At 44.8% G+C, this 21,262-nt stretch overlaps 1 long non-coding RNA gene across 1 annotated transcript in view; it reads right to left on the minus strand.

The window, feature by feature from the left end:
• The window catches only part of LOC115201682 (uncharacterized), a 411,949-nt gene extending 391,261 nt beyond the window's left edge, over positions 1 to 20,688 (minus strand). Inside the window, exon 1 of the long non-coding RNA XR_003879792.1 lies at positions 20,444 to 20,688. This is a non-coding gene — a long non-coding RNA (uncharacterized LOC115201682). The remainder of the gene's footprint in view (positions 1 to 20,443) is intronic.
• Positions 20,689 to 21,262: the final 574 nt, after the last annotated feature.

Consider the following 21,262-nt stretch of genomic DNA (forward strand, 5'->3'; position numbering starts at 1 on the left):
AGAGAGAGGAGAGAGAGAGAGAGAGAGAGACAGAGAGTGAGAGAGAGAGGAGAGAGGAGAGAGAGAGACAGAGAGAGAGAGACAGAGAGAGAGAGAGAGAGAGACAGAGAGAGAGAGAGAGAGAGGTACTCAGAGTGGAGCAGCAGATGACACACAGCTGTCCCCATTGCTACAATGAGCTTCACCCTGAACAAGATACTCTCTCTCTATCTCTCACAATTACTGTCTTTCTCTCTTTGTAGCTCTTTTCTGAGGGAAGACACTGCAAAACACTGCGAAAACTTGTGAGAAAGGATGTGTATTTGAGGATGTGTGTGTGTGTATGTGTATGTGTGTGTGTGTGTGTATGTGTGTGTGTGTGTGTGTGTGTGTGTGTGTGTGTGTGTGTGTGTGTGTGTGTGTGTGTGTGTGTGTGCAGGGTTAGGTAGGCTACTTTCTAAGTTAATCAGTTACAGTTACTAGTTACCTGTCCAAAATTGTAAACAGTATCGTAACCTTTGAATTACCCAAAACCAATAACGTAATCTGATCATTTTCAGTTACATTCAGATTACTTTCCCCTTGAGAGGGGACATGGTTTCCCAACACAGTCCTCAGTACCTTTAGGGGTGCACATTTTGGTTTTTGCCATAGCAGCTGATTCAAATAATCAACTAATCATCAAGCTTTGATCGTTTGAATCAGCTGTTAAGGCAAAAATCTAAACGTGGACCCTTTGGGGTCCCGAGGCCCGAATTTGGGAAAAGACTACATTAGAAGACAAAAAAAATCTATATTACTATTTGAACAACATCTATTGCAAATGGATGTTGAATTTTACCTGATGGGATGGTTGTGTAGACTTCTTCTAACCAATTGCTTTCTACTACAGATATTAAAACATCTTACATCTAGACGTTCCGCTAGCGGAACACCTGCTCCAATATCCAATGATAGGCTTGGCGCGAATTACAAATTCCTCAAAAATACAAAAACTTCAATTTTTCAAACATATGACTATTTTACAGCATTTTAAAGACAAGACTCTCCTTTATCTAACCACACTGTCCGATTTCAAAAAGGCTTTACAGCGAAAGCAAAACATTAGATGATGTCAGCAGAGTACCCAGCCAGAAATAATCAGACACTCATTTTTCAAGCTAGCATATAATGTCACAAAAAACAAAACCACAGCTAAATGCAGCACTAACCTTTGATGATCTTCATCAGATGACACGCCTAGGACATTATGTTATACAATACATGCATGTTTTGTTCAATCAAGTTCATATTTATATCAAAAACAAGCTTTTTACATTAGCATGTGACGTTCAGAACTAGCATTCCCACCGAACACTTCCGGTGAATTTACTAAATTACTCACGATAAACGTTCACAAAAAACATAACAATTATTTTAAGAATTATAGATACAGAACTCCTTTGTGCAATCGAGGTGTCCGATTTTAAAATAGCTTTTCGGTGAAAGCACATTTTGCAATATTCTGAGTACATAGCCCGGCATCACAGGGCTAGCTATTTAGACACCCAGCAAGTTTAGCCTTCACCAAACTCCGATTTACTATTAGAAAAGTTTGATTACCTTTGGTGTTCTTTGTCAGAATGCACTCCCAGGACTGCTACTTCAATAACAAATGTTGGTTTGGTTCAAAATAATCCATAGTTATATCCAAATAGCGGCGTTTTGTTCGTGCGTTCAAGACACTATCCAAGGGTGACGAAGGGTTACGCGCCCGACGCGTTTCGTGACAAAAACAATCTAAATATTCCATTACCGTACTTCGAAGCATGTCAACCGCTGTTTAAAATCAATTTTTATGCCATTTTTCTCGTAAAAAAGCGATAATATTCCGACCGGGAGTGGTTGTTTTCGTTCAAAGAGAGAGAAAGTAAACATGGAGTCGACTCGTGCACGAGCCTCAGTCTCAGAGTACTCTGACTGGCCACAATCCAAACGCGCTAATGTTTTTCAGCCAGGGCCTGCAAAGCCACGATTCAGCTTTTTGCTGCCTTCTGAGAGCCCATGGGAGCCGTAGGAAGTGTCACGTAACAGCAGAGATCCCCTGTTTTGGATAGAGATATTCAAGAAGGCCAAGAAATGGTCAGACAGGGTACTTCCTGTACAGAATCTTCTCAGGTTTTGGCCTGCCAAATGAGTTCTGTTATACTCACAGACACCATTCAAACAGTTTTAGAAACTTTGGAGTGTTTTCTATCCACAGCTAATAATTATATGCATATTCTAGTTTCTGGGCAGGAGTAATAATCAGATTAAATCGGGTACGTTTTTTATCCGGCCGTGAAAATACTGCCCTCTAGCCATAACAGGTTAATGTAATTAGATTTATCTTTACATTAAAAAAACAGTCTGCCAGATTACCAGTCATTCTAATTCATTGAATGCCCCTTGAGTTGCAGAATAGGACTTGGAAATATAGATTAGCCAAATTGTTTTACCTGAGCATAACGCCAAAACTGTGGACTTATTAGCCTTCTCTTTTGTTCATGATTTTGTTGTCATGGCCGACTGATTGGGCTCAGATAGAATGGCTATCAGCAATACCAAAAAGTGTATTTACATGTGAATGAAACCAAATGCTGCATTTGCTATAGGCCAATTGTTTACGTTTTTGTTGGTGACGCTGATAGCTCGATAATTTGCATCTGTTTTTAGTCTATCAAACGAGTTTGATAATGTGCCCATTAAGACTATGGTCATTTGTTTCCTTTTGTCAGCACAAATTAGATTGAGCAATAAAAGACCCACTCGTCGTCTTCTTAAAGTAAATTTGTTTTTGACAGTATGGAGCACAATACCAGTATGGAGCACAATACCAGTATGGAGCACAACACCAGTATGGAGCACAATACCAGTATGGAGCACAACACCAGTATGAAGCACAACACCAGTATGAAGCACAATACCAGTATGGAGCACAACACCAGTATGAAGCACAATACCAGTATGGAGCACAATACCAGTATGGAGCACAACACCAGTATGGAGCACAATACCAGTATGGAGCACAACACCAGTATGAAGCACAACACCAGTATGAAGCACAATACCAGTATGGAGCACAATACCAGTATGGAGCACAATACCAGTATGGAGCACAATACCAGTATGGAGAACAATACCAGTATGGAGAGCAATACCAATATGGAGAACCATACCAATTTTTATTCCACAGGAGGCTGCGATCCACATTATGCAGCTGTTGCAAGAGTGCATTTTTTACTGGCTGTCCACTGGTCGCAAAAACAATGCTCAATAGGCAGCTTAAACTTCCTAAATTCAACTATTATTGGGTTAAAATAAACATACAGTGCACTCGGAAAGTATTCAGACCCTTTCACTTTTTCCACATTTTGTTATGTTACAGACTTATTTAAAAATTGATTAAATAAAAAAAATAATTGTCAATCTACACACAATAACCCATAACGACAAAGGAAAAACAGTTTATATAAGTATTCAGACCGTTTCATATGAGAATCGAAATTGAGCTCAGGTCTTAATAAATGGAAGCAGTTGGCGTTCAGGCCAGACTGGGGCGAAGGTTCACCTTCCAACAGGACAACGACCCTAAGCACACAGCCAAGACAATGCAGGAGTGGCTTCAGGACAAGCCTCTGAATGTCCTTGAGTGGCCCAGCCAGAGCCCGGACTTGAACCTGATCGAGCATCTCTGGAGAGACATGAAAATAGCTGTGCAGCAACACTCCCCATCCAACCTGACAGAGCTTGAGAGGATCTGCAGATAAGAATGGGAGAAACTCTCCAAATACAGTTGTGTCAAACTTGTAGCATCATACCCAAGAAGACTCTAGGTTTTAATCACTGCCAAAGGTGCTTCAACAAAGTACTGAGTAAAGGATCTGAATACTTATGTAAATGTGATATTGTGGTTTTCTAAAAAGCTGTATTGCTTTGTCATTATGGGGTATTGTGATGTCATTATGGGGTATTGTGATGTCATTATGGGGTATTGTGATGTCATTATGGGGTATTGTGTGTAGATTGATGAGAAAAAAAAAATCAATTTAATACATTTTAGAATAAGGCTGTAACAACAAAATGTGGAAAAAGTGAAGGGGTCTGAATACTTTCCGAATGCATTGTATATACGTGTGTGAACAGCCATCCACAACAACCACAATCCTTAAGTTAAAACTTTTTAAGGCTAGGCGTCCTGCTAGCGGGACAACTTCCGGTGAAACTGGAGGGTGAACAATTCAAATAAATAATCATATCAATTATGGATATTAAACATTTAGGTACATATAAGTGTCTTATATTGGTTGAAAGCATACATTCTTGTTATTCTAACTGCACTGTTCAATTTACAGTAGCTATTACAGCAAAAACATGCCATGTGATTGTTTGAGGACGGCGCCCCACAAATATTTTTCCACCGGCACAGGTTTCATAAATTCACAAATAGCGATTAAATATTCACTTACTTTTTGAAAATCTTCTTCGGATTTGTCATCCAAAGGGTCCCAGATATAACATGTAGTGTGGTTTTGTTAGATAAAATCCTTCTTTATATCCCAAAAAGTCTGTTTAGTTGGCGCCATTGATTTGAGAAATCCACTCGTTCAACATGCAGAGAAAAGAATCCAAAAATCTACCCCTAAACTTTGTTTCAACAAGTCAAAATACTTTTCTATTTACTCCTCAGATACCATAAAATGTAATCAAAATATAATATTTCTTACGGAAAGAAGTATGTTCAATAGGTGCGTCTTGTATTCATGGCCTACTAACATGAATTTCCAAGACTGTGTCCCTGTACTAAAACGGATATTTCTTATTCGTTTTGGAAGTTACAAGCCTGAAACCTTGAACATAGTTTGCCGCCACCCTGTGGAAGCCATGGGAATTGCATCCAGGGAACTAATTTCCAGTATGCCCTTACACTTGCCTTTCTCTTAACAAAAAAATAATTCTGGTTGGTTTTTCTTTGGATTTCTTCCTACCATATCTATTGTGTTATATTCTCCTACATTATTTTAACATTCATACAAACTTCAAAGTGTTTTCTTTCCAATGGTACCAATTCTATGCATATCCTGGCTTCAGGGCCTGAGCAACCGGTAGTTTACTTTGGGCACGCCATTCAGGCAGAAATTGAGGAAAAATGGGCCTAGTCCTAACCTTAAGGCACAAATAGCTAAATGGGAGAGCAGCAGTGTGATTCACATCAATGCGCTTTGTAGATATCAATTACAAGGGATTTCTGTATCAGCCATGGCTGCACCAATGCTTTCGTCCTTACCGCCAAGAGTTTATTCAAGTTGGACAATCTTTGGATGCCGACAGCAGTCACACCATTGGAAGACATAGAGTTGAAGTCGGAAGTTTACATACACCTTAGCCAAATACATTTAAACTCATTTTGACAATTCCTGACATTTAATCCTAGTAAAAATTGCCTGTTTTAGGATCACCACTTTATTTTAAGAACGTGAAATGTCAGAATAATAGTAGAGAGAATAATTTATTTCAGCTTTAATTTTTTTCATCACATTCCCAGTGAGTCAGAAGTTAACATACACTCAATTAGTATTTGGTAGCATTGCCTTTAAATTGTTTAACTTGGGTCAAAGGTTTCGGGTAGCCTTCCACAAGCTTCCTACAATAAGTTGGGTGAATTTTGGACCACTTCCTCCTGACAGAGCTGGTGTAACTGAGTCAGGTTTGTAGGCCTCCTTGCTCGCACTCGCTTTTTCAGTTCTGCCCACAAATTTTCTATAGGGTTCAGGTCAGGGCTTTGTGATGGCCACTCCAGTACCATGACTTTGTTGTCCTTAAGCCATTTTGTCGCCATTTTGGAAGTATGTTCATTGTTCATTTGGAAGACCCATTTGTGACCAAGCTTAAACTTCCTGACTGATGTCTTAAGATGTTGCTTCAATATATCCACATAATTTTCAATCCTCATGATGCCATCTATTTTGTGAAGTGCACCAGTCCCTCCTGCAGCAAAGCACCCCAACAACATGATGCTGCCACCCCCATGCCTCACGGTTGGGATGGTGTTCTTCGGCTTGCAAGCGTCCCCCTTTTTCCTCCAAACATAACAATGGTAATTATGGTTAAACAGTTCCATTTTGTTTCATCAGACCAGAGGACATTTCTCCAAAAAAGTACAATCTTGTCCCCATGTGCAGTTGCAAACCATAGTCTGGCTTTTCTATGGCGGTTTTGGAGCAGTGGCTTCTTCCTTGCTGAGCAGCCTTTCAGGTTATGTTGATATAGGACACGTTTCACTGTGGATATAGATACTTTTGTACCAGTTTCCTCCAGCATCTTCACAAGGTCCTTTGCTATTGTTCTGAGATTGATTTGCACTTTTCGCACCAAAGTACGTTCATCTCTAGGAGACAGAATGCGTCTCCTTCCTGAGCGGTATGACGGCTGTGTGGTCCCATGGTGTTTATACTTGCGTACCGTTGTTCGTTCAGATGAAGGTGGTACCTTCAGGCGTTTGGAAATTGCTCCCAAGGATGAACCAGACTTGTGGAGGTCTAAAATATTTTTTTCTGTGGTCTTGGCTGATTTCTTTTGATTTTCCCATGATGTCAAGCAAAGATGCACTGAGTTTGAAGTTAGGCCTTTAAATACATCCACAAGTACACCTCCAATTGACTCAAATTATGTCAATTAGCCTATCAGGAGCTTCTAAAGCCATGACATAATTTTCTGGAATTTTCCAAGCTGTTTAAAGGCACAGTCAACTTAGTGTATGTAAACTTCTGACCCACTGGAATTGTGATACAGTGAATTATAAGTGAAATAATCTGTCTGTAAACAATTGTTGGAAAAATTACTTGTGTCATGCACAAAGTAGATGTCACTAACCGACTTGCCAAAACTATAGTTTGTTAACAAGAAATTTGTGGAGTGGTTGAAAAACAAGTTTTAATGACTCCAACCTAAGTGTATGTAAACTTCCGACTTCAACTGTAGCTTGGACTGGAGCCTACAAGCCTATTCGTGCTTTTTCTCCACAATCCATCAAGTGCATTTGGTGTGTCGTCAGTGGTCTTTGACTTGTGGTCAGACTTGCTCAGAATTGTTTTAATTTGCACCTTTTTTATATGTTGATTTGAATGTCATTGAGAAAACAAAGGTATAAAATATTATTCCGCAAATATCTAAATTTCAAAGTAATCTTAGAAGTAATCTTTTTAAGTGTCTGGAATATGATGACCATTGTTTTGCCTCTCATAGTTTTTACGTAATCTGTGACATGTTATCGTTACTCCTCTGTGTGTATGTGTGTGCTTGTGTGGGTGTACTCTGCGTCAGTACATTTATGTGTTCATGTCCAGGCGGTGGGAGAGCAGTCATAAATAAGGTGGTGGGGAGAAAGCTCTCAGTTTAACATAATCAAGTGATTCTCTCTCTCTCTCACTCACTCACTCACTCACTCACTCACATATATATATATATATATATATATATATATATATATATATATATATACACTGCTCAAAAAAATAAAGGGAACACTTAAACAACACAATGTAACTCCAAGTCAATCACACTTCTGTGAAATCAAACTGTCCACTTAGGAAGCAACACTGATTGACAATACATTTCACATGCTGTTGTGCAAATGGAATAGACAACAGATGGAAATTATAGGCAATTAGCAAGACACCCCCAATAAAGGAGTGGTTCTGCAGGTGGGGACCACAGACCACTTCTCAGTTCCTATGCTTCCTGGCTGATGTTTTGGTCACTTTTGAATGCTGGCGGTGCTTTCACTCTAGTGGTAGCATGAGACGTAGTCTACGACCCACACAAGTGGCTCAGGTAGTGCAGCTCATCCAGGATGGCACATCAATGCGAGCTGTGGCAAGAAGGTTTGCTGTGTCTGTCAGCGTAGTGTCCAGAGCATGGAGGCGCTACCAGGAGACAGGCCAGTACATCAGGAGACATGGAGGAGGCCGTAGGAGGGCAACAACCCAGCAGCAGGACCGCTACCTCCGCCTTTGTGCAAGGAGGAGCAGGAGGAGCACTGCCAGAGCCCTGCAAAATGCCCTCCAGCAGGCCACAAATGTGCATGTGTCTGCTCAAACGGTCAGAAACAGACTCCATGAGGGTGGTATGAGGGCCTGACGTCCACAGGTGGGGGTTGTGCTTACAGCCCAACACCGTGCAGGACGTTTGGCATTTGCCAGAAAACACCAAGATTGGCAAATTCGGCACTGGCGCCCTGTGTTCTTCACAGATGAAAGCAGGTTCACACTGAGCACGTGACAGACGTGACAGAGTCTGGAGACGCCGTGGAGAACGTTCTGCTGCCTGCAACATCCTCCAGCATGAAGGGTTTGGAGGTGGGTCAGTCATGGTGTAGGATGGCATTTCTTTGGGGGGCCACACAGCCCTCCATGTGCTCGCCAGAGGTAGCCTGACTGCCATTAGGTACCGAGATGAGATCCTCAGACTCCTTGTGAGACCATATGCTGGTACGGTTGGTACTGGGTTCCTCCTAATGCAAGACAATGCTAGACCTCATGTGGCTGGAGTGTGTCAGCAGTTCCTGCAAGAGGAAGGCATTGATGCTATGGACTTCCCCAGACCTGAATCCAATTGAGCACATCTGGGACATCATGTCTCGCTCCATCCACCAACGCCACGTTGCACCACAGACTGTCCAGGAGTTGGCGGATGCTTTAGTCCAGGTCTGGGAGGAGGTCCCTCAGGAGACCATCCACCACCTCATCAGGAGCATGCCCAGGCGTTGTAGGGAGGTCATACAGGCACGTGGAGGCCACACACACTACTGAGCCTCATTTAGACTTGTTTTAAAAAGGACATTACATCAAAGTTGGATCAGCCTGTAGTGTGGTTTTCCACTTTAATTTTGAGTGTCACTCCAAATCCAGACCTCCATGGGTTGATAAATTGGATTTCCATTGATTATTTTTGTGAGATTTTGTTGTCAGCACATTCAACTATGTAAAGAAAAAAGTATTTAATAAGATTATTTCTTTCATTCAGATCTAGGATGTGTTGTTTAAGTGTTCCCTTTATTTTTTTGAGTAGTATATATATACACTGAGTGCACAAAACATTAGGAATACCTGCTCTTTCCATGACACCTGACCAGGTGAAAGCTATGTTCCCTTATTGATGTCACTCACCTGTTAAATCCACTTTAATCAGTGTAGATGAAGGGGAGGAGACAGGTTAAAGAAGGATTTTTAAGCCTTGAGACATGGATTGTGTATGTGTGCCATTCAGAGGGTGAGTGGGCAAGACAAAAGATTGAAGTGCCTTTGAACGGGGTATGGTAGTAGGTGCCAGGCTCACCGGTCTGATTTTGCCAAGAACTGCAACGCTGCTGGGTTTTTCACGATCAACAGGTTCCCATGTGTATTAAGAATGGTCCACCATCCATCCAAAGGAAATCCAGCCAACTTGACACAACTGTGGGAATGTCACGTCCTGGCCAGTATAAGGGTTAATTGTTATTGTAGTTTGGTCAGGACGTGGCAGAGGGTATTTGTTTTATGTGGTTAGGGGTGGTGTTTTAGTAGAAGGGCGTTTGATTTATTATTTCCGGGGTTTTGGTTAATGGTCTATGTTTATGTATTTCTAGGTGTAGTCTGGTTTGTGTATTTCTATGTTAGGTTGATTGGGGTTTGGGACTCTCAATTGGAGGCAGGTGCTTCCTCGTTGCCTCTGATTGAGAGTCCTATATATGGGTAATTGTTTGGTGTAGGTTTTGTGGGAGATTGTTCCTTGTCTAGCGTGTATGAGCCTGAGAAGACTGTTCGGTGATTGTGAGTTTGTTTTGTTGTTTTTTGTGTTCATTTTGAGTTAATAAATGTTCAAAATGAACAAACACAGTCCTGCTGCATTTTGGTCCTCCTTTACCGACGATAACCGTGACAGGGAAGCATTGGAGTCAACATGGGTCAGCATCCCTGTGGAACACTTTCAACACCTTTGAACACTCAGTGTGACAGGGATGGCCAAGGAGAGGTCTGGTTATCGCAATGTACGGCATACCCAGCTAGCACATTTGGTTCCTTGGAAGTTGTGGGAACGTACGTGTTTGGTTTCGTTCTGGAAGCAAAGCCATATGTTTCCTGTCCATTAAAACTGAATGTTTTTCTAACATTCTGAGAACAGAAGTGAGCATTTCGCCTGTTCTGGGAACATACCATTTTTCGGTTGCAGGGAGGTTTTGAGAAAATGTTACTATGGTTCCCTGAACATTCCGGATTGAAATATAAACAATTCTACAATAGAACTCAGAGTTCTGTTCTAATCGTTGTCTATACACCCACTCAGTGAGTGGAACGTGGCGCACGCGCACACGCTTGCGCACACGCACGCGCGCACACACACACACCTCCTTTGGGATCCCTCATACTCAAGTAAGATTTCCCACTAGGTATCACAGGTCCGGGTGGTGGTGTGGGTCGGGCGCGCGCGCACACACACACACACACACACACACACACACACACACACACACCACACACACACACACACACACACACACACACACACACACACACACACACACACACACACACACACACACACACACACACACCTGTGCTGAGGAAAGGAGCTTTCTCTCACGATTGTGGTAATGCGGTTAACACCTCGTTCACATGTAAATCTCAGTGTACACTCAGCTGTCTTAACCTTCTCGCTCCTCTCTCTAAAGCCATTCAATACAGCCTGTGAAAACAGCTTCATCGCTCTCCTCTCAATACAGACAAACAGGCAGGAGAACCATAATGTCTGTCTGTTTGCATCTTAAATGGCACCCTATTCCCTATTTAGTACACTACTTCCCAGTATCTTAAACTACAAAAGTGGTGCACTATATAGGGGAAGAGGGTGCCACTAGGAACACAAAACTATGTACAGCCTCGCTCTGATACAGCAACAGTCTCTCTCTCTCTCTATCTCTCTCAGGGTAGATTATGGTGAAGGAGAACTGAGCTTTCTGCATATTTTTATAGAATAATAAAATATACCAGTCAAGACGAATGAACAAATAGAGAAGAACACTGTCTAACTAATCTATATGTAATAATGAGTAAAGCTGGATGTTGCTTTGCTGACACACAAAATAAAAACCATGTTTGGAGATTTAAATGAAGATATAATACACCATGTAAAGTCTACAACAATAAAGGACTGTAGGGTTTAGTCAGAATATATATATATATATATATATATATACACACTGTATAAGCAGCCCATTTATAATCAGTCTAATCGGTTACTTAGATGGATTAAATGTTTAATTAAAATATTCAACAAAAAATTCATTCTACGAAGTGTTTGATATGTGGGAAGATTTGGGGTTTATTTCAGAATGACGCAAATGGATGTAATTGCATGCAATAATTTTAAACAAAAATGTTTTGTAGTGTAATTCCATTCCTCTCTCTCTGCATAGAACAGTCTGTCTTTTCTATATTTACAGGCAATGTAACATTCTACTTCAATGTTCTGTTAGATAGCATTTAGCACACACACACACACACACACACACACACACACACACACACACACACACACACACACACACACACACACACACACACAAAATCCCTAAAGCCTTTGTATAGCTTCCTGTCTAAAGTAAAGGCCTCCAGGGGATATGGCTCCTATTATTACTGTCCTCACCGAGACAGGCAAACACTCTCTCATCCCCTCACACACACACACACACACGCACACGCACGCACACGCACACGCACACGCACACACACACAACCTCGAACAGATGAAAACTAAAAAGGTATCACAAGCTATAATTTTCTAAACCTCAAACTCACATCACACAGTCTCCGTAGCTCCATATAGAAAATCCTTGTTATGTACGACTGCAAAGAAATACAGTGATATGCTGAGAAATAGACCTACAGAGAAAATGCCTGCATAAGGTTCAGGCACCTTGTCTATCCCGCTCCCCATGTACAGTGCCTTCAGAAAGTATTCATACCCCTTGACTTATTCCACGTTTTGTTGTGTTACAGCCTGAAAAGAATCCGCAGAAGGAATACACCTGGATCATCGTATCAAATACATTGTTATTGGTCACATACGACATTTTAAGCCGATGTTATTGGTCACATACAACATATTTATCAGATGTTATTGGTCACATACGACATATTTATCAGATGTTATTGGTCACATACGACATATTTATCAGATGTTATTGGTCACATACAACATATTTATCAGATGTTACTGCTGGTGAAGTGTAATGCATGTGTTCCTAGCTCCAACAGTACAGCAATATCTAACAATTCACAACAATACACACACATCTAAAGTAAAAGAATGGAGTTAAGAAATATCTAAATATTAGGACGAGCAATGTCGGAGTGGCGTTGACTAAAATATAGTAGAAAAGAATACAGTATATACATATGAAATGAGGAAAGCAGTATATAAACCTTATTTAAGTGACTAGTGACCAGTGATTCCATGTCTATGTACATTGGGCAGCAGCCTCTAAGGTGCAAAGTTGCGTAACCAGGTGGTAGATGGTTAGTGATGGCTATTTAACAGTCTGATGGCCTTGAGATAGAAGCTGTTTTTCAGTCTCTCGGTCCCAGCTTTGATGAACCTGTACTGACCTCGCCTTCTGGATAATAGCGGGGTGAACAGGCAGTGGCTCGGGTGGGTGAAGTCCTTGATGATCTTTTTGGTCTTCCTGTGACATCGGGTGCTGTAGGTGTCCTGGTTGGCAGGCAGTGTGCCCCCGGTGATGTGTTGGGCAGACTCATCTCCTCTTGTCTACATCCCGCTCCTCTCATCTCCTCTCGTCTACATCGCCGGTATACTAACCACCGGTCCTGGGATCCATCATTACGCACACCTGGCGTCAATCATTATGCGGAACGTCATTATGAGGCACACCTGGACTCCATAACCTCACTTATTACCTCCCCTATATCTGGCACTCCCTTATGTTCCTTCCCCAGTCAGTATTGATCTTGTTTTCATGCAAAGATGCTACTGTTATGTTGTCTAGTTCCATTTTTGTTGTTTTATTAAACGTTTTACCTGCACCTGCTTCTCAATTCACAGCTCCTTCATTAAACCGCATCACCCTCTGGAGAGCCCTGCGGTTGCGGGCAGTGCAGTTGCCGTACCAGGCGGTGATACAGCCTGACAGGATGCTCTCAATTGTGCATATGTAAAAGTTTGTGAAGATCTTAGGGGCCAAGCTGAATTTCTTCAGCCTCCTGAGGTTGAAGAAACGCTGTTGCGCCTTCTTCACCCCACTGTCTGTGTGGGTGGACCATTTCAGCTCAGCAGTGATGTGTACGCCGAGGAACTTGAAGCTTTTCACCTTGTCCACTGCGGTCCCGTCAATGTGGATAGGGGCGTGCTCTTTCTGCTGTTTCCTGAAGTTCATGATCAGCTCCTTCGTTTTGTTGACGTTGAGTGAGAGGTTATTTTCCTGGCACCACTCCGCCAGGGCCCTCACCTCTTCCCTGTAGGCTGTCGCGTCATTGTTTGTATTCAGGCCTACAACTGTTATGTTGTCTGCAAACTTGATGATTGAGTTGGAGACATGCGTGGCCATGCAGTCATGGGTGAACAGGGAGCACAGGAGGATCAGCGAAGTGGAAGTGTTTCCTACCTTCACCACCTGGGAGCGGCCCGTCAGGAAGTCCAAGACCCAGTTGCACAGGGTGGGGTTCAGACCCAGGGCCCCGAGCTTAATGGTGAGTTTGGAGGGTACTATGGTGTTGAATGGTATTCCTCTTGTCCAGATGGGATAGGGCAGTGTGCAGTGCAATGGCGATTGCATCGTCTGTGGATCTATTGGGGCGGTAAGCAAACGGAAGTGGGTCTAGGTTGTCAGGTAAGGCAGAGGTGATATGATCCTTAACTAGCCTCTCAAAGAACTTCATGATGACAGAGGTGAGTGCTACGGGGGGATAGTCATTTAGTTCAGTTACCTTTGCTTTCTTGGGCACAGGAACAATGGAGGACATCTTGAAGCAAAGGGGGACAACAGACTGGGATAGGGAGAGATTGAATGTGTCCATAATCGATCCAGCCAGCTGGTCTGCGTATGCTCTGAGAACGCGGCTAGGGATGCCGTCTGGGCCGTCTGCCTAGCGAGGGTTAACATGTTTAAATGTCTTACTCACGTCGGCCACGGAGAACGAGAATCAACCGTCCTTGGGTGGCATTGTGTTATCCTCAAAGCAGGCAAAGAAGGTGTTTAGCTTGTCCTGGAGACAAAGATGTCGGTGTCCATGACGTGGCTGGTATTCCCTTCTGTAGTCCATGATTGTCTGTAGACCCTGCCACATAATCTCATGTCTGAGCCATTGAATTGCGACTCCACTTTGGCTCTGCACTTACGTTTTGCCAGTTTGATTGCCTTACGGAGGAAACAACGACATTGATTGTATTGATTGTACAAAATACTGCACAGTTGCTTAGGAGCTAGAAGCAGAACTTCCATGTCTGACGGCGCCATCTTGCCTGATCACCCGCAAACACAGTTCACTTTAATAGCAGCCACATACAAACAGCATAATCACTTTGCTCGTTGTCCCCCTAGAGTCTATTGACGCACCGGTGCATCAATCTATCAGACATAATTTAAAAAATCCCAATCAAAATCCGTCAGTTTAAGATAGAGATATCCGCTTTTTTTTTTTGCGTCTCAATCCACCGCATCCGCCGATGTCGCCCTTCCTGCGGTGGAAAGAGGCAGAGCTACAGCGCTGTTTGTCAGACCAGGAGACGACCCTAAAATTTGCAGCATCCAAACCCTATGGAATGGGGAGACTCTCACGAGCATAGATGTTGTTTTCCGTTTTGCTCTACGTGTAACGTTTGTCGTCGGGAGACGAGGAAGCGGACCAAAACGCAGCTGGGAGCGAATACATGTTTATTTAACACACTAGAATTAAACATGTACACAAAATCAAGGAAAAACTGCCAATACGTTACGTGCTCAAATAACGAGACAACAACCCACAAACATCGTGGGGGAAAAGGAACTTAAATGTGATTCCCAATCAGACTTCACAAGCGACAGCTGTCTGATTGGGAAATCACCCCCGAGCCCAACATAGAAATAAAACAGAAAGGCTATAACCAAAACATAGAAAATAAAGCATAGAAATGCCACACCCTGACCAAAATAGCAGAGTTCACCTGGTCAGGGCGTGACAGTACCCCCCCTCCAACGGTGCGTACTCCCGGCGCACCAACCTAAAGTCTATTAGGGGGGGGACCCGGGTGGGCGCCTCACCCTCGGTGGAGGCTCTGGCCCCGGGCGTGTTTCTCCCCCTGCCTCCACCCTAGCCCTACCCCTCTGGCCCGGACTGGACCACTGTGGAGCGGCATGCTCAGGCTCCGGAGCGGAGCCGTCGATCGGAACAGGATTGGGCACCGGTGGACCAGACACGGGCCGTGCCGGACTGTGGACACGCACCGTGGGCTTGGTGCGGGGAACAGGAACGGGCCGGACAGGACTGTGGACACACACCGTGGGCTTGGTGCGGGGAACAGGGACGGGCCGGACAGGACTGTGGACACGCACCGTGGGCTTGGTGCGGGGAACAGGGATGGGCCGGACAGGACTGTGGACACTCACCGTGGGCTTGGTGCGGGGAACAGGGATGGGCCGGACAGGACTGGGGACACGCACCACTAACCTGGTGCGGGGAGCAGGGACGGGCCGGACAGGACTGGGGACACGCACCACTAACCTGGTGCGGGGAGCAGGGACGGGCCGGGCCGGACTGGGGACATGCACCACTAACCTGGTGCGGGGAGCAGGGACGGGCCGGACAGGACTGGGGACACGCACCACTAACCTGGTGCGGGGAGCAGGGACGGGCCGGACAGGACTGGGGACACGCACCACTGACTTGGTGCGGGGAGCAGGGACGGGCCGGACAGGACTGGGGACACGCACCACTGACTTGGTGCGGGGAGCAGGGACGGGCCGGACAGGACTGGGGACACGCACCACTGACTTGGTGCGGGGAGCAGGGACCGGCCGGACAGGACTGGGGACACGCACCACTAACCTGGTGCGGGGAGCAGGGACGGGCCGGACAGGACTGGGGACACGCACCACTAACCTGGTGCGGGGAGCAGGGACGGGCCAGACAGGACTGGGGACACGCACCACTAACCTGGTGCGGGGAGCAGGGACGGCCCGGACAGGACTGGGGACACGCACCACTAACCTGGTGTGGGGAGCAGGGACGGGCCGGACAGGACTGGGGACACGCACCACTGACCTGGTGCGGGGAGTAGGGACGGGCCAGACAGGACTGTGAACACGTACTGGTGACCTGAAGCGTGGAGCCGGTTTAGCCACTCGTCCTGGCTGGATGCCCATCCTAGCACGGCATGTGCTGGGCATGTCCACCGGACGCACCGGGCTGTGCGGACGCACTGGCGACACAGCGCGCAACTCCGCTTCCCATGGCTTGGTGCGGGGAGCAGGGACGGGCCGGACAGGACTGGGTACACGCACCGTGGGCTTGGTGCGGGGAACAGGAACGGGCCAGACAGGACTGTGAACACGCACTGGTGACCTGAAGCGTGGAGCCGGTTTAGCCACTCGTCCTGGCTGGATGCCCATCCTAGCACGGCATGTGCTGGGCATGTCCACCAGACGCACCGGGCTGTGCGGGCGCACTGGCGACACAGCGCGCAACTCAGCATACCATGGCTCCTCCTCCAGATCTTCCCTCTGCAGGTCCTCAATCAAACGCCTCATCTCCTTCTCTTCCTCCGCCGTCATCCCCCACGAGAGCAGTGGTCTGGGCTCTTCCTCTGCCCTTCCGGACCACCCCATTAGCCCCCCCCCAAAAAAAATTTGGGGCTGTTTTCCGGGCCTCCTCGACCGCCGCCTGTGACTCCGTCTACCGGCTGGCTTTTCCTCCTCGACCTGGGAGTCCGTCCGCCAGGGTCCTTTCCCCGACATGATCTCCTCCCAGGTCCAGAACTCCTTTCCCTCGCGAGCCCATCTCTCGCGCTCCTTTTCCTCCCGCTGCTTGGTCCTGGTTCGGTGGGTTGTTCTGTAACGTTTGTCGTCGGGAGACGAGGAAGCGGACCAAAACGCAGCTGGGAGCGAATACATGTTTATTTAACACACTAGAATTAAACATGTACACAAAATCAAGGAAAAACTGCCAATGCGTTACGTGCTCAAATAACGAGACAACAACCCACAAACATCGTGGGGGAAAAGGAACTTAAATGTGATTCCCAATCAGACTTCACAAGCGACAGCTGTCTGATTGGGAAATCACCCCCGAGCCCAACATAGAAATAAAACAGAAAGGCTATAACCAAAACATAGAAAATAAAGCATAGAAATGCCACACCCTGACCAAAATAGCAGAGTTCACCTGGTCAGGGCGTGACACTACGACCCACCAATGGAAGTATGGAGGTCGTTTTGTGCCAACAACAACAAGGGGTTAAATACGTGGAGAAATATATATACTGTAGATATATTTCCAGATTTTTCTTACACTTTAAAACCTTATTACTTATGTTTAATTTTTTTTATTGTGATTTTTGACATTTATGAATGTATTATTCAATGTGTTTCTATGGGCAATATTACTAAAGGCCAAATTCTTCATAATTACTGTGTCTATGGAAGGGGGTGAGAACCATGAGCCTACTAGGTTTTCTATTGAAGTCAATGTACCCAGAGGAGGACAGAAGCTAGCTGTCCTCCAGCTACATCATGATGCTAACCCAGAGAGTGCTGTAGAGGCTACAGTCAAACTTCATTGCAAAACAGTGGGTTTTAATCAGGTATTTGGTGATATTTAGTATAGTTTTATCTAAAAATGATAACTTTTTTAATGTTTCACAATTTTTATTTTTATGAAATTCACTGACCAGAATGATCCTCCCCTTCCAGCCTCCACTCCTTTGTAGTGATTGGGTGTATAGATACACCATCCAAAGTGTAATTAATAACTTCACCATGCTCAAAGGGACATTCAATGTGTGCTTTTTTTTTACCCATCTACCCATAGGTGCCCTTTTTGTTGGAAAACCTCCCTGGTCTTTGTGGTTGAATCTGTGTTTGAAATTCACTGCTCAACTGAGGGACTTTACGGATAATTGTATGTGCGGGGTACATAGATAAGGTAGTCATTAACAAACCATGTTAAACGCTATTACTGCACATAGAGAGATTCCCTGCAATATATTATGTGACTTGTTAAGCAAAATAGCATACCTGAGCATATTTAGGCTTCCCCTAACAAAGTGGTTGACTACTTATTGACTCAAGACATTTCAGCTTTTCATTTTTTTGAAATTTGTAAAAACATAATTCCACTTTGACATTATGGGGTATTGTGATGTCATGATGGGGTGTTGTGATGTCATTGTGGGGTATTGTGATGTCATTATGGGGTGTTGTGATGTCATTGTGGGGTATTGTGTACGCCAGTAACACAAAATCTAAATATATCTGTATCAAACAAAATATGGAAAACGTCAAAGGTTGTGAATACTTTCTGAAGGCGCTGTGAGCCCAGAATCTACCCGCAAACACTGCCCACACACACTCTCAGAGATACAGTACACACACTCCTGCAGATACTCTCACCGCAAACAGCAGAACACTCCCACAGATACGCACACCCCCACAGATACACACACTCTGGCAGATTCACACACTCACACTCCTTACAGATACATACGCTCCTGCTCACAAACACACTCTCTTGACGACAAACACTTATGCCAATGTACAGTACACATACACCCGGCCCTGATGACAAGCTAAAGGCCCACGGACCTTTTTCTGTGAGCTGTTGGTCTAGAAAGACAGAATGTGACAAATGACTAAATGTATTTGACTCCACAAAGAAAGTCCATTCCGTTTTTATTTACTATAATTGTTTTCACGTGGACTGAACACAGAGAACATATGTTCTATGCACACCCTGTCACGCTAGATATGTCTACCACATACACACGACACTTATACAATTCTGACTATGACAGACAAAAGATTCTGAGTTGGAAAAAGTCCTCAGGAATGGTAATAATCTCTCTCTCTCTCCTCAGCGTCAACGCTGCCCTCTACGTCTTACTCCTCCCTCCTTAACCGCCATCCCTGGATCTTTTAGAAAACAGAAGTGAAACGCTGAAATGAATAAATCTCATCATCTTACTGTGATGTCAGTGTGCTACACTGCTGATTCCACAAACCCAGAGGCTTCGCTTTGTTACGGTGGGGTAGGATATGGGAGGAGATGGGAGATATCGATTGTTTCACATGTGGAAAAATAATACAACATGCAGGACAAGTCAATATGGCTCTTCAGAAACTGTAAGACTGGAGAATCACTAAAGTCCCAGAAACAAAGTCTCAAATGTACACTGACTCATGCTCAGACACACGCACCAGCACCTGTGCTCACACGTACACACAAATACTGTATATTCATTGAACATGATGTTTTTGGGGTTTCATGTCAGTTCTAGACCCTGTATCTTGGTCTCGGCTGTGTCGTGTCTGTTTCTGACCTTGCGGTTGGACCACTTCACATTGGTTTACTGTGGTATATCACAGACATTACACACAGGTACTGTACACGCACACACACACACACACACACACACACACACACACACACACACACACACACACACACACACACACACACACACACACACACACACACACACACACACACACACACACATATGCACATATATACACACACGTACCTACACAGCCCAGTGATGTCTCAGTCAAAACGTATACGTATGAACAAGCTAAAACATCCATGAAAATACTTTTCCAGCAAAAAGCATGAAATCAACTCAAATAAATACTCGGTGCATCAATCTGTTTTTAGGAAGATTCTGTGGTGATGTAATGCAACGTTACATTGTTCTGCAGAGTACATAAAAGCATGTGGCCTTCACACAGTTTTGCCCTACTGTATTAGTGTGAATAAATGTTTGACTGTGATCGAGACGTGTGTGTGCATTTGTGTGTGTCTTCTGCATGTGTGTGTGTGTGTGTGTATGCTTTTGTGTGTGTGTATATGTCTGTCTGTGTGTGTGTGTGTGTGTGTGTGTGTGTGTGTGTGTGTGTGTGTGTGCGTGCGTGCGTGTGTGTGTATGTGTGCGAGATCATACACTTGTGCGTGTGTGTATACTATTTTTGTATGACCGTTAGTATAACTAGTGTGTGTGACCGTTCCTGCTTCTCTGTACTGTTACCACTATACCTGCTCTACAGTGTGTGTGTACAGTGTGTCTACAGTGTGTGCATGTAGTATGTGTGTACAGTGTGTGTACAGTGTGTGTCTACAGTTTGGGTGTACAGTGTGTGTGTACAGTGTGTGTCATTCCTCCATGAGAAACACAGCTAGTGCAGAGAAAAGAAAAGAGTACTCACAGTTAGTCGTGGACTCCGAGTCGTCTCTCTTCTCTCTCTGTCCTGTTACTGAGCGCTGGCTCTCACTCTGCTGCTATTCTCTCTCTCTCTCTATCTCTCTCTCCCTCTCCACTGCTATCCCTGCACTGGACACACACACACACTTAAGTCACACACTCAGACGCTGCTCTGCTCTCCTCCGCTACCAAAGGAAGTGCTCAGATCAACAGAACGAGAGAGAGCGAGTGATTGAGAAAGCGTGTAAGCGAGAGTGAGAGAAAAGTGGGGGAGCGAGAGAAAAAGAGGAGGAGGAGGAGGAGGAGGAGGAGAGGGGAAGAGGAGGAGGAGGAGGAAGGGGAGGAGTAGGAGAGGGGAAGAGGAGGAGGAGGAGGAGGAGAGGGGAAGAGGAGGAGCAGGAGGAGATGATGAGGAGGAGGAGGAGACGGGAGGAGGAGGAGGAAGAGAGGGGAGGAGGAAGAGATGATGATGAGGAGGAGGAGACGAGAGGAGGAGGAGGAGGAGGAGGAGGAGGAGGAGGAGGAGGAGGAGATGATGAGGAGGAGGAGGAGACAGGAGGAGGAGGAGGAAGAGGAGGAGGAGGAGACGGGAGGAGGAGGAGGAAGAGAGGGGAGCCCTGTATAGCCAGTGTATGATTCAGGAAGAGATGATTCAGATGCTCTACTGTTGGTAGCGTGTCTCAGCAGTGTAGGTCTCGTGTGCTGTGCCTGTGTGTGAGCGCTCACACATCGCTTGGTCACATGTAAGAAAACTCCACCTGTGAATATCTCGCTTTCACATATGGAATTGCAAGTTCTGCTTAAACATAAGAAACTTTAACAT

Source organism: Salmo trutta, chromosome 10 (genome assembly GCF_901001165.1).
Source record: "Salmo trutta chromosome 10, fSalTru1.1, whole genome shotgun sequence".
NCBI lineage: Eukaryota > Metazoa > Chordata > Actinopteri > Salmoniformes > Salmonidae > Salmo > Salmo trutta.